This window comes from Nothoprocta perdicaria, unplaced genomic scaffold (assembly GCF_003342845.1).
Source record: "Nothoprocta perdicaria isolate Ctin4 unplaced genomic scaffold, notPer1 scaffold_1, whole genome shotgun sequence".
NCBI classification, from domain to species: Eukaryota; Metazoa; Chordata; class Aves; order Tinamiformes; family Tinamidae; genus Nothoprocta; species Nothoprocta perdicaria.
Genome location: NW_020454093.1, coordinates 10647966 through 10660167, shown reverse-complemented (window position 1 = coordinate 10660167; position 12202 = coordinate 10647966). Strand labels below are relative to the sequence as shown.

At 36.1% G+C, this 12202-nt stretch overlaps 1 long non-coding RNA gene across 2 annotated transcripts in view; it reads right to left on the bottom strand.

Moving 5' to 3' along the window:
• Positions 1-10866, bottom strand: part of LOC112945155 — a 120557-nt gene extending 109691 nt beyond the window's left edge. The window contains exon 1 of one of the 2 annotated variants that reach the window (XR_003248963.1): positions 10590-10866. This is a non-coding gene — a long non-coding RNA (uncharacterized LOC112945155). Of the gene's footprint in view, positions 1-735; positions 842-10589 lie in introns of those variants that run through there. The other variant, XR_003248964.1, reaches the window with a different exon arrangement.
• Positions 10867-12202: the final 1336 nt, after the last annotated feature.

The window sequence follows — 12202 nt, the reverse complement described above, 5'->3', positions numbered from 1 at the left end:
TTTTATATTAATAACATTCAATTCACAGTCATCTCACAGTAGAGAAAAAATACTTCATTGGCTAAGAGGATGTATACTTTATACTTCATGTGGAATTTATCAAGCACAGGGCCAAAAAGCACTTGTCTTGATTGTACTCACAGAGGCTTCATGCAAAAGAATTATAGCAATGTAAGGTTGGAAAAGATTTCAGAAGTTCATCTAGTTCATCCCAGTTAGCCCAGAGGCAGAATCAGATATTTCTGTTATTTGTGACAGATGCGTCTAGCCTGTACTGAAAAATCTCCACTGATGCGGAATATACAATTTCAGTAAAATTTTCTGTAAAAAAAAAAAAACAGGCCTGGGAGACACCACCATCCACAAAAACAAACAACAAAAAAMCTTTTTTCTTCCTGTTCACACAAAAGGAATCTTCAGGCATGCCGTACTGTAATAAAAAGTAACAGTCAACAGAAATGAATGGTGTGGCCTTGAATCTGTTGAATAAAAAAAATAGGTGATCTCATTGTTGGTCACCTTTAGTACTAAAGAGTTGGTTTGGGAGTCAAGATCTTAGATTTGGTGGCTGTGAAATAAAAGCTCTGCAGCCCAGTTAGAGGTTGAATTTAGAGCTGTGTGAGCCTTTGGAAATATTCCTCTCAATGATTACCTACTGACAAAATCTTGTTCATCAGCTGATTTTTTTAGCAATCGTGTTCTTAGATTTTCTATAGAAAGACAAAACCTACCTACCTAATTTAGACAGAGATTCYGCAAAGTCCCTGCAAATCAGAGGTTAGACGTGTGGACAGTGAGCCTGCTRTTTCAGTTTTTTTTCCTCTGCCGTGAAGTACATCAACAAGCACAAATTTGCTGTGACTATTCTTCTTCTGAAAGAAGAACAAAGCAAAAATTAGGGTGCAGAGGTAAAAAACACTTGCTACTATGTACTAGTTGCATTTTTAAATAAACAAAAAATACCACTTCTCTTTTGCAGGCTGTAGATTTGGAAAGCTGATTGTCAGTAATCCACAAGCAGTTAATCACTCAGGGAGTATCAAATCTAAATATAAACCTGTGATTCATTCTACTGGTCAGAGTATTGATTTTGTCTCTCCTTTTTTTTTTTTCTTTTTTTAATAAAAAATATTAAATCCTGCTGACCTGAACAGCCAGAATTTATTGTTGGCTAGAGATGAGGGTTTTGTTCCATAAACATTTTAGATAATTATTAGCAGCTTAATTACATCCTCTTAAATCCCCTTTTTGCTCTCTTGTGAACAGGAGCTTTTACTGGAGTCTGTATAGGGCAAAGCGTGAACTCTGCAACATACTGYGCCCTTTTGTATTTTTTTCAAATACATACAAATGACTTAGGTGAAAACAGTTTCAATGGATAGCATCCTTCCAAACYGAAATATTTGTTGCTTCTATGAAACTTCTATAGATTGGGAGTTAAGTTTATTTATAATTACCCAAATGAATGAGAAAACACTTCTGTCCCTTCTAATTTCTGATATGCCAGGGATCTCAAAACATATTCCCAAGTAATATGTAGCTATATTGTCYTTTTAATGATAAAATGTTAATAAGAAATGAATGGATCACTCCCAAGAGATTTTGCCACTAATATAACTAGAAAAGACATGAATAGATTGCCTAGGATGTATTTATATGAAAATATAGCTCATTTCAAAATTATGAAGATGCAGTTTTGTTAGACAAGATAGAATACTTGTTTCCTGGACAAAAGAGAAAATAAAATTCTAAGATATCCAGAATGGTAAATAGAGTGGTCAGGAAACTTTTCATTTTTACTCTCCCTATTGAGTATTTTTTAATGAAGAAATAAAAGCCAAACTTATGGCAATAAAATCCAGAAGATTTTTGATATTTTGTTTTCTGAGAGCCATCATCACGTACATGAAATGAGTTTGGATATAAGGACAGCCACATTTACAATCCTCCAACATTCTCAAGGTTCTTTTACTAAAATTATATCTCTGTGGTGCAAAGCCACACAATTTGTAAATGGTGTTTTATTTTATTATTTTATTTTAATAAGGCAGCCTATTTTTAATCAGATTTTGCTATGGATAGGCAGAGTTCTGGATTTGTATAAAGAACAATACTGACTCAGTAGAAGCTGAGATGACACTACAGTTTACAGATAACAAAAATACTTGTGAGTATTTCTAAGATATCATCTTTCCAAGTTCTGCCTTCCCCACTCTAACACTTTAGAAGAATTCCCCTATAGGTATTCTTAATTTTCTGAAGCATTTATTTTTGGTTTCTCTATATAGTTAAGCACAGCAAGTATGGTTTCTTTTATTCATATCTAACTCAACTCATGATTCAATGGCATTCATTCTGTGTAAATGTTGTCAAAACAATGTCACGGATTAATTGTTAATTATATGTTATGATCATGCTTAAATAGTTTTGTGATATAAAAATGCATCATTAATACATAAAGCTTCCTGGGAACACACACAACTCCAACTTTTCATTTTAAAAGACATGCCTAAGCAGTAAGTACGGTTATCCAAGCAGAAAGTATGTTTGAAAATAAAATATTTGGAATGAACGCACAAAAATTTGCATGCAAACAGTGAAAATTAATTTATTAATTAATAATTAATTCTTATGTGAAAATTAATTTAATGTAGATGAAAAAAGTTGAAAGAAAAAGCTGGTCTGTAACTTAGTAAATTATTTTTAAGTTTAAAGCTTATATTCTGTCAAACTGTACAACATTAACAGTGGTCTCAGTCTCTAAAGGAGTCTTGCCTAATAAAGCATTTGCATCATCATTAAATTTTAAAAAATTCTTTAGAAAATTATTACTAAGAATATATTTATTCAGTGTTCATATAAAGCTTGATTTCTCATTTGAAACTACTAGTGTTTGCTCTCTGTGAATGTTTTTAAACTGATGCAGATACTATAATTTGCAAGATATATATAGTATATACATATGTATATACATATTTTGTATATGTGCATGTGCATATCTATATACATGCACATGCATGTATATAGATATGCACATGCACATATACAAAATATGTATATATGCACATGCATGTATATAGATATATGTGTGTGTATATGTAAATACATTAAAAAAAAAGAATCTGCCCCATGAGTAATTCCCATTGTTAAACATTTGTTCCAATGCCAGTTCAGACTTCTGGTTACTGAAACATTTCACATAAAAGATTCTATGCCCACACACTGTGTTTTATTCAAATACTTTCACAGTAATATTGCTGTGATGTCTGATGCCATACAAACCATAGAGCATTAATTTTTATTTTCATTCAATGCTGCAATATAGCTACCAAGGCATATATATTAAATGAAATAATTAAGTAATTTCTCAAGCAGTTTCTAATATCTCCCAAAATAGGAAAAATATCTGATTATCATGGTAAATCTACAGGAAAAATATTCCACCAAGCTGCATCAACTGGCTAYGTAAATATTATTCAGTGTCTCTTATTTTATAATATAAAGATGGATAAACAACATTATCTCCAAAGTTACAATGATGACAAAGACATGATTGCAGCTCTATTCTGAAAAATTATTTTGTAAAAATGCAGGTTGCTGGATCCTGAGAGTACTATGTCTTATTCTATCTTAAAAAACAAGTTCTTGTTGGTATTAAGTTTGTTGCCTCCAGAGTGCTAAAAAACATTAGGTCACACAGAGACCCAAGGTCTCCAAACATTTTTTAATTTATGCAAGTATACATAAATTACACAAAAAGGAAAGATATCAGTCTTTACCCTAACTAAATTATCTATTTTTTTTATTGATGTAGAAACTCTAAAGAGACATCAGAAAACCCATTGTCAGGAGTAGAAAGAGATATTCACTTTCATTTGTTATATCTACACTTCAAACAATCTATCCAAAAGAAAATCTAGAAAGCAAACTTTGAGTTACTCTCCTTTCAAATCCATATTCTGACCACTAAATTTTTTATCTCCCTAGACAATCTCTGTTCACACAGGAAAGTTGTCATACACACGGAGATAATTTGCTTTAAATTAATTACAGATTATAAATGATTTATAACACACAGMACTTACACAGCACACCACCAAACAAATTGTAAGCACCAAATCCGTGTGAATAGTAAGGAGCACTGATTTTCTTCTGCCGGCAGCAGGCTACAACTGGCTTGAAGGAGGCAGAAAAGAGTGCAAAAACCCAAAGCAGCATGACAGACTTGGGTAATCCATCAGTGAACTGGAGGCATCAGAGTGCTCCTGGTAGGCATCAAGTTTGCTTCTCTCTGAGAAAAATGTTGGGAGAGTTAACGTTTGCTCTCTCTGAGTGAACCCACCCTGCTACCTAAGGAAAGGATATAGCTAGCTTGCATTTTTTTTCATACAAAGCATCATGTTTTAGGAAGATACAATTTTTTTTTTCTTTTTCTAAAACTTTTTTTTCTTCAGATGGGGGCTTAAAATTCTGCATAATGCATACATGCTTTATATATATATATATATATACATGCCATCATACAAAATATGACATAATGGAGTAGAATATTTTTATCTGATCTTAACTCTGTTTCTGATATTTTCTTCTCAAACGAAACCCCAATCACAGTAAAACTTTACACCTTGTGTTTTAAACCCACAGCAGACAATTGCACAAGCCATGTAGTGAGCAGGTYGGAACAGTGTGTGTCCTTCTCCTAAAGCACAGTGTCACCAGCCATGTGGGGGTCATTAATGCACAGCTAGAGCCGTTGCACTGCAGCCTGGAAACAACGCAATGCCAAAAGGAGCCCTCCAAAAGCCTGAGGGATCCAACGAGCRCATCGACCGGGAGATGCTATTCAAATAAACAAGCAGTTCATTAGTTTGTTATTGCAGGTCCTAAATGTATAAAACTCTTGAAGAAAACCCAAGGCACAGTTATCACAATCTGTTTGGGACCACTGAGTCCAATCAAAGCGACTTGGTGTGCGCATGTTGGTGCTGTGAGACTGAGGAATGTCAGTGGAGGCCCAGGGCCTGARGAACCCCAAACAGGCTGTTTTGAACCTGCTAATGTGCTCTGCACACTTAATGGCATCTTATAAAACATCTGGTCTCAAATGCTCAAATATTGATTCAGTATATGGAAATCTGGTATTACACTACTGTTGTTTCTAGGAACAGCTTATATAAACAGATCTGACATGATGGTGCCATATGGTTTTATTTCTGGAGTGCTCTGACTACATATTTTGGGGGCTGGGCTTGATTAATCAGAGTGATTTATAGATCCCCCTCGCTTCCTTCAAGGTAGATGATGACTAACTTGTAAAAGGCACAAATTTTGGTGTCCAGGTTCATCAGGGTTTTCAGTTAATGGTTAACTGAATGACAAATCTCTGCTGTGCATTCACGTGTGACTCCAGTGAGTGGGTGATAAGGTCTAAATCCTCCATAGAGTACAAATGTGCTGGCTAAAAAGGAAGTATGTTTTACAGGCTCTATATGCTTTTACCATGCCACATTTACCACACATTAGTAAAGGCAAATATGGGAATATGAGAGGTTTTCAAGAGACAAATAGGTTGTGGCTCTTTTGCAAACATCAGTAACAGCTTAAATAGTGTAGCTGGGTAAAGAGTAAGGCTGCAGGCACTGGGTAAGGTTTAAAGTCTAAGGAATTTGGTCTGCTTGAAGGTGCTGTTTGCCCTGACATTCCTTCCTCACCAGCTGCACTTTCCAAGGATTTACTGCAGGCCCTGCCATCTCAGGCTGTCTCACAGCAACTGCAGTTTTTCTGCCAGGAAACTTTTTGGCTACTCAAACACACCAAGACCAGTATTTTATGACTTGTCTGGATCCAGCATGATCTGGATAGAGGACCTGCACAGCCCTGTGGATACTCCTCTCTGACTATGGAGCTTGGGCAATTCAATAGGAAGTGCTAAGGCCATGTATAGCTTTTAGACTGCCTTTGTCCACCCTTGTTCTATAAATCTTTATCACAAACATTTGAATTCTGAATAAAATATTTTGTTCAACTGCTTTTTTACCTATTTTCTATCCCCTTCACAGATTTTTAGTCACACAGGACTCTGGGAGTGCAGGTCATCCCATGCTGAGAAGGTGAGAAGCCTCTTCTTATTAGACAGACTCATGTCTGGCCAACCTCATTGTTTGCTTTATAATCAAATTGTCTCTTAGGTATTTGTACCACTCCTGTGCTTTTGATTCATTGCACCAGATCTGAGCTAGGAACATATAAAAGTCTATTTTTATTTTTATTTTTATTTTTATTTTTATTTTTATTTTTATTTTTATTTTTATTTTTATTTTTATTTTTATTTTTATTTTTTTTAGGTACTGCCCTCTCCTGTCAACATAAGCTCTCCACAAATTTCCTCCAATTGTGTGTCTGCGTGAGGTCATGAAAGACTTTATGCCTTAGAACCTTATGACCTTCCTCCCACCACAACCTGCCATTTTCTGATGTGATCACCACCCCAGCAACATTTCAGTTGCTTCTGTCTTCCAGTTTTTGCTTCTGCAGAACACAGGGATGTAACTACAGCTCAGACCCCCTGAGCAACACAGACACCAACCATGAGAATTGCGTGTCAGAAATCAGATTTGTAAAGGATGTAGCAGATGAACCGATTTGAGCAAAGGCAGTCATGCACATAAGGGAGAGACATGAAAATGCCTCTTGAAAAGGGAGAGGCATGTTCAAATCCAGATAGAACCCTTTTTTTTTTTTTTTTTTTTTTTTAATTCAAATGTTACCCATGAGTATATCAATCTCTCCAGGCAAATTGACTTCAGAAGAACTTAAATGGTTAGTCAATATCTAGTGGTGATTAATCATGGTACCATCAGTTCTAAATGTAAAATTTCCCCTCACATGGTCTTGATTGTGAATCCAAGTCAAGGCTTATTGCTATTCGGAGGTTTAGGATTGATAATACTCACTACACAACTAAACATTTTAAACTTTTTTTYTCTGTAATTCTTTTCATGACGGCTTTATCAAAGCACCTTCTTTGGCTAAGGACAATTCCAGGCTTTCCATTGATTTAGTTGCTCTCAGGGTATCTCACACAGGATCATCAAACTTAAAAGACACTGGAACTAAAACAGAAGCCAACCTTCCTCTTCAAGAGGCACTGCACAGTCATAAACTTACAGATAAAAGAACACAATGGACAAAATCCTCTTCTTGTATTAGCTGAAAAAAACTCTCAGTGTGTTAAACAAATGAGCTTGCCAATTCGTATGTCTCTTTAGAGAAGAGAGAAAAAAGAGGAAACATTTAGGCATGATAAATAGGGACTAGAAAGAGAAAATGCACTGGTTTCTGTAAATCCAGTACTGTAAATKGTGTCACACTGAGTGCCTGGGAGACAAGCTTCAGTGCTTATCTCCTCCATATATTGATATTTTACTGATCTGATAGCTTACAGCTACCAGGAAAAGTGTGAATTCTGTAAAAAATTTCTGGTGAGAGATCTCTGGCTAATTTAGGTATCTGATATTTTGTCAGATCCAGGTCCAGGCCATTGCCCAAGGTCTCTCACTCAAGTCCAGGTTTCTAAAACATCCATGATATATAGGCAGAAGGCAATATCCAGGCTTAGGATAGTTAAGGGCAAGCTAGAGCACAAGTTTGAGTCTTCTTCCAAAAGTGGGCCCAGACTCTCTAGCATTTGTAGCTTACGCTGGATGACCCATGTATGTAACTCAGTTACAGTTTTGTAATTCAGTTGCTGCTGCAAACTTATATAGATTAGATGACATCAATTGAACATGTCAACTAATAAACATAAGATCTTCATCAGAAGATATACACTATACCATTATGACCATGCCATAGGGATATAGGCAGCCAATGCTCTGATTTAGTCTGTGTGTTGTGTCTGGGTTATTAAATCTTGTGTTGTGTGCAGTATTTTGCTCCCAATGGTCTGTCACAGGTAGGCCCGAGAGTAGACTTGACCAGCAAAGTCGGAGCTAAAGGAGGATTTGCCTACTCAGTCTTTCTGTTTCCTTATCACTATGTCCTCACTGCTTTCTGCAGTCCTTACTATCAGCAGAAAGCATGTTCATTAGGGAAGCTCATATCAAAAGGGCATGGATAAATCAATAATTGGTGGGTCATTGAGGAGAATAACTTGGCCAGTCAAGAAAGACATAGTCAATTTAATATTGCCTGAACTATGCAATATATTAAAGCAATAACATTTGTACTCAGTATTCTTCCATGGCTAATATTCAAAGCAAGATGTATGTTTTCATGGTAGAAGAAAAGTTGTAAAATAAGGGTTTTTTTCCCCTCTTATGATCCAGACTAGGTTCATAAATAGACAGTGTCTTTGATGAATAAACAGTAGGTAAGTAACAATGCAGAAAGCTCCAGGGACATAAAATTCTTTCCCATCTGTTCTTTAGTGATTAGGCATGAGAGATCCCAGGCAGGACAGCAGCGCTGTGGAAATGTTTCATTTCAGAGCAGAGCGCCAAGACAATATTAATGATGATTATGTTTCAGTGTACAAATACTCTCATTCCTGTCCATAATGATGAAGCACCAGGCAGGCAGTGGAAAACTCACCTAATGTTAATCACATGGTGGTTTTCTGTTAGCAGTAAGGAAAATGTTCTTGTTTCTGGGCAAAGAAAGGCAATGCAGACAGGGGACCAGACTCTACTTTTACCTGCTTCCTGACAGTCTCAGAATTGCAACATCTTCAGTTAAAACTACATTCTAAGCTGATAATAGACAATAGGACGGCTCAGCAGTAGTGTATGGCTTTCCTGGGCACAACATGGAGGAGGTTGAAGAAGGTGCTTGTGATGTCTAGTGTAAATATTAGGTGTTTAATAATGACACATCTGAGAATCTCATCTCTCAACAATATTGTTTTCACAAATATATATATATATATATATATATATATATATATCTGCATCCCTACTGGGAAAAAGGAAATGACAATTTATTCAAGGCTTCAGTTTTGAGTTTCTCATCTATTTATTGATATATTTGTTTCATGTCTTCATTAAATTACTTAATGAAAATCATATCTGTCTGGAAAATAATAGCTAGATTTTGTTTGAATACGGAAAACTCACTCTGTTCGCTTGTAATATATTAAGCCTTCATAATTATCTTCCTTCATTATAGGCAACATTAAATACTATACTATATCAATAATCTATGCACTAATTTATTGCATTGTATACCAGAACGTGCTGCTTTCAATAATTTCTGCTTCTCATCCAGATTTTTGATGACTGTTAGCACAAACTTGCTTTAGAAATCAAGAGATTTAAAGAAACACAGAGAAACCAGCTTCTCAATAGCAATTGATAAAAACAGCTTTACAAAAAATTGGTAGCATATAGTGCTGCAGATGAAAGGCAAACCAAACAGTAGTGCAGTAACATAATGTTTTTAATAGGGGAAATGTAAGATAAATGTAAGAAAAGACTTTTACAGATTAGGTGTTTTATGATGAGAATAAATCTCCCAAAGAAAGTAAGGAATCATCACCTATGTTTTTTTGCTCCTTGAATGAACAGAATTTTCATTAGGTTATTGCATGRTACTACTAGAGATATCTTTACAAGGTGCTCTCTATTCCCTGTCTGCTATGTCTATTCATCAGTGAACATATGTTTCTCATTGATTGCAGTAGGAATTACGTAAATTGCTTGAAGTCAAAATTTCCACCCTTGTGTAACCTATTTTTCCAACATTGTACTGAGCTGCTAAAACATAGGCAAACCTCAATGTAACCACATATATATATATATAATGTGTAATATTTGTAATTACTATGAGAAAATTGTGTTCTATTGATTACTTCAGGAGAGAGAAATGACAATGACATCTTAGTGAACCATGTAGTAATGTGATGAGAAAGGCCCGTCTTTAAAAATATTGTTATTAATAAGCTGTCCTCAATATTATCTTGCAGAAGCTAATTAAAACAGGAGTCATATTATATTTTTGACAATTTTTATTAATGATTATATTAATATTTCTTAATTTTGTTACCTTTCTGTCCTCTTCAGAGATCATAATGGAACAACTGAATGTATTTGGAGCATAGGGTCTGCCATTTACTGATGCACTGGTTAACAATTTGTACTATTATTTCCACAGCAGTGAAGTTGAATTAAGGATTTTGTTATTATCTGGAAGGAACACCCACATATAGAAAAGATGTTCAAAGGAAGACGCACAATCAGAAAAACAATTTCACTGTAAGTCTGTCAATTTTTACCAATAGAAAAAATAGAAAAAGTCAATGGAAATAGAAGAAACTCTGAATGTGAAACTATACAGGAAATTATGTTGATGAGCATATCTCATTTGAAAATGTTTTCTCTATGTTTAGATGCCTTTGAGCTCAGTAGCATTCTTGTTTGCCATGTAAGCACAACAGAGCAGACTGCTTTGCTTGTGTTAATAAGGACTATAATATTTTCTGCCTAAAATTAGAGATAAAAAAAGATGATATTCTATCATTTATGCTAYATTATGACCCAAAAGACGTGTGTTATTCAGATATGACACTTCTTGGGTACTCACAGAAGACTCACCTCTGTAAAGCTGTCAGAGAGGTTTCCGTATCGCTCCCAGGAGAAACAGGGCACTGCTGAAGTGTCACTCGAACCTGGCACAGTCYTCAGTTGCTGTGACAATCCCTTGAGAATGGCCTTCTCCTCAAACTTATGTTGGAGAACTCAGGGGCATAAAGACAGCTCAGGATYGTAAGGTCACAAAGAAGGCTTCAAATCAGTTTTGGATGCTCACACAGTGTTGTAACTAAATGCAACAGAAACTGTGTGCTCTGCAGCAGGAGTGCAGCTCAAGACCTGAATGTGCAATCTGCAAGAAAAGAATGAGAAGTATATAGTTTTATCAGCTCTAGCAAAAAATTGCCACTGGTATGGTGTATATTTGTGTGAGTTAACATTATCCACTAGCAATCTCTAGTCTCTCCCACTATAACTTGTACAGTGTTCAGAATGGTTGGATATAACTCATGAGAAGGTCATCAGTATATTTATGCRTAGATATATTTGTATAGGGGATGAAGAGGTTTTGAGCTCAAGCTCTCAGAATTAGCACCTACTTGCAGAGRTGGCAGTGCGTGATTGGCTCTGGTCTCTCACCCCCTATCCCTAAGGCTTTTAAGCAGTGTCAGATGGTCAGCCTAGGGCAGGACAAGCAATTGCAGGCTGCTCTCCAGCTTGGCTGGCATGTCCCTGAAACTAACGTGACATGCCATAGCTGAGACAGATTTCCTAAAGGAGAGGTGCTGAAGGTGAGCAGAGATCCTGGAGCACGCTGTGCCGGCAAAGGGAAGGGCTCAGAAGGGTGCTCCTACAAGCCCCACTTCGTGCTGTGGCTACACAGGAGCTCCAGAGGCCCCAGGTACTTTGGGAAAGCACTTCCTGYGGCCCATTGCTCTCATAATCCCCCAGCATCTTGAAATACTAGGCCATATATCTCAGGCCTTTTGCTGCCCTTTTGTGGGCCTGTTGCCCAGCAATTTGACTAAGCTCCATATGAACCTGCTGGCAGAGTTTATCTGCAGAGACTMCTGCGACAGCAAGTTCCAGAAATTCACAAGCTGCTGTAAAAATAAGGACTTTCTTTTATCTGCTTAAACTACCCTGCCAGTAGTCTAATAATCTGACCCCTAGTTCTAGTGTTACGGGATGTGAGGAATAATCATTTTTCTTTACCTTATTTGTGGGCTTCATGACTTTATAATTCCCAGTATTTGAATACACAGCAGGTACAATAAAGTCAGATTTTTATCTGCTCTATTTACAGAGCAGATAACGTTATGTGCAAGGGCTTACATTATGGTACAGCATGTAAAACCTCAAAATTTCAACGGATCCTAATTAACAGTGACAAATTTAAAAAAATGACTAARGAGTCATGGTAATTACTGATTTTTCACAAATTCTAATCCCTTCCTATAGAGAGGTTTCACTTTTGTGGAGAAGTTAGTGTTGACCAGATCTCATACACCTGAGCAAGCTACACAGACCTTTAGTTTTGTTGGTGTGACAGAGGCTTTTGGTATTCTCTTTCCTATGAACTGAATAAAAAGTAAACAAAAAGGAAAAGGAAGGAAGACTGGTAAAGACTTAAAATTATATGTTTGTGCTTATGATGAAACTGTATCTTTGATTAT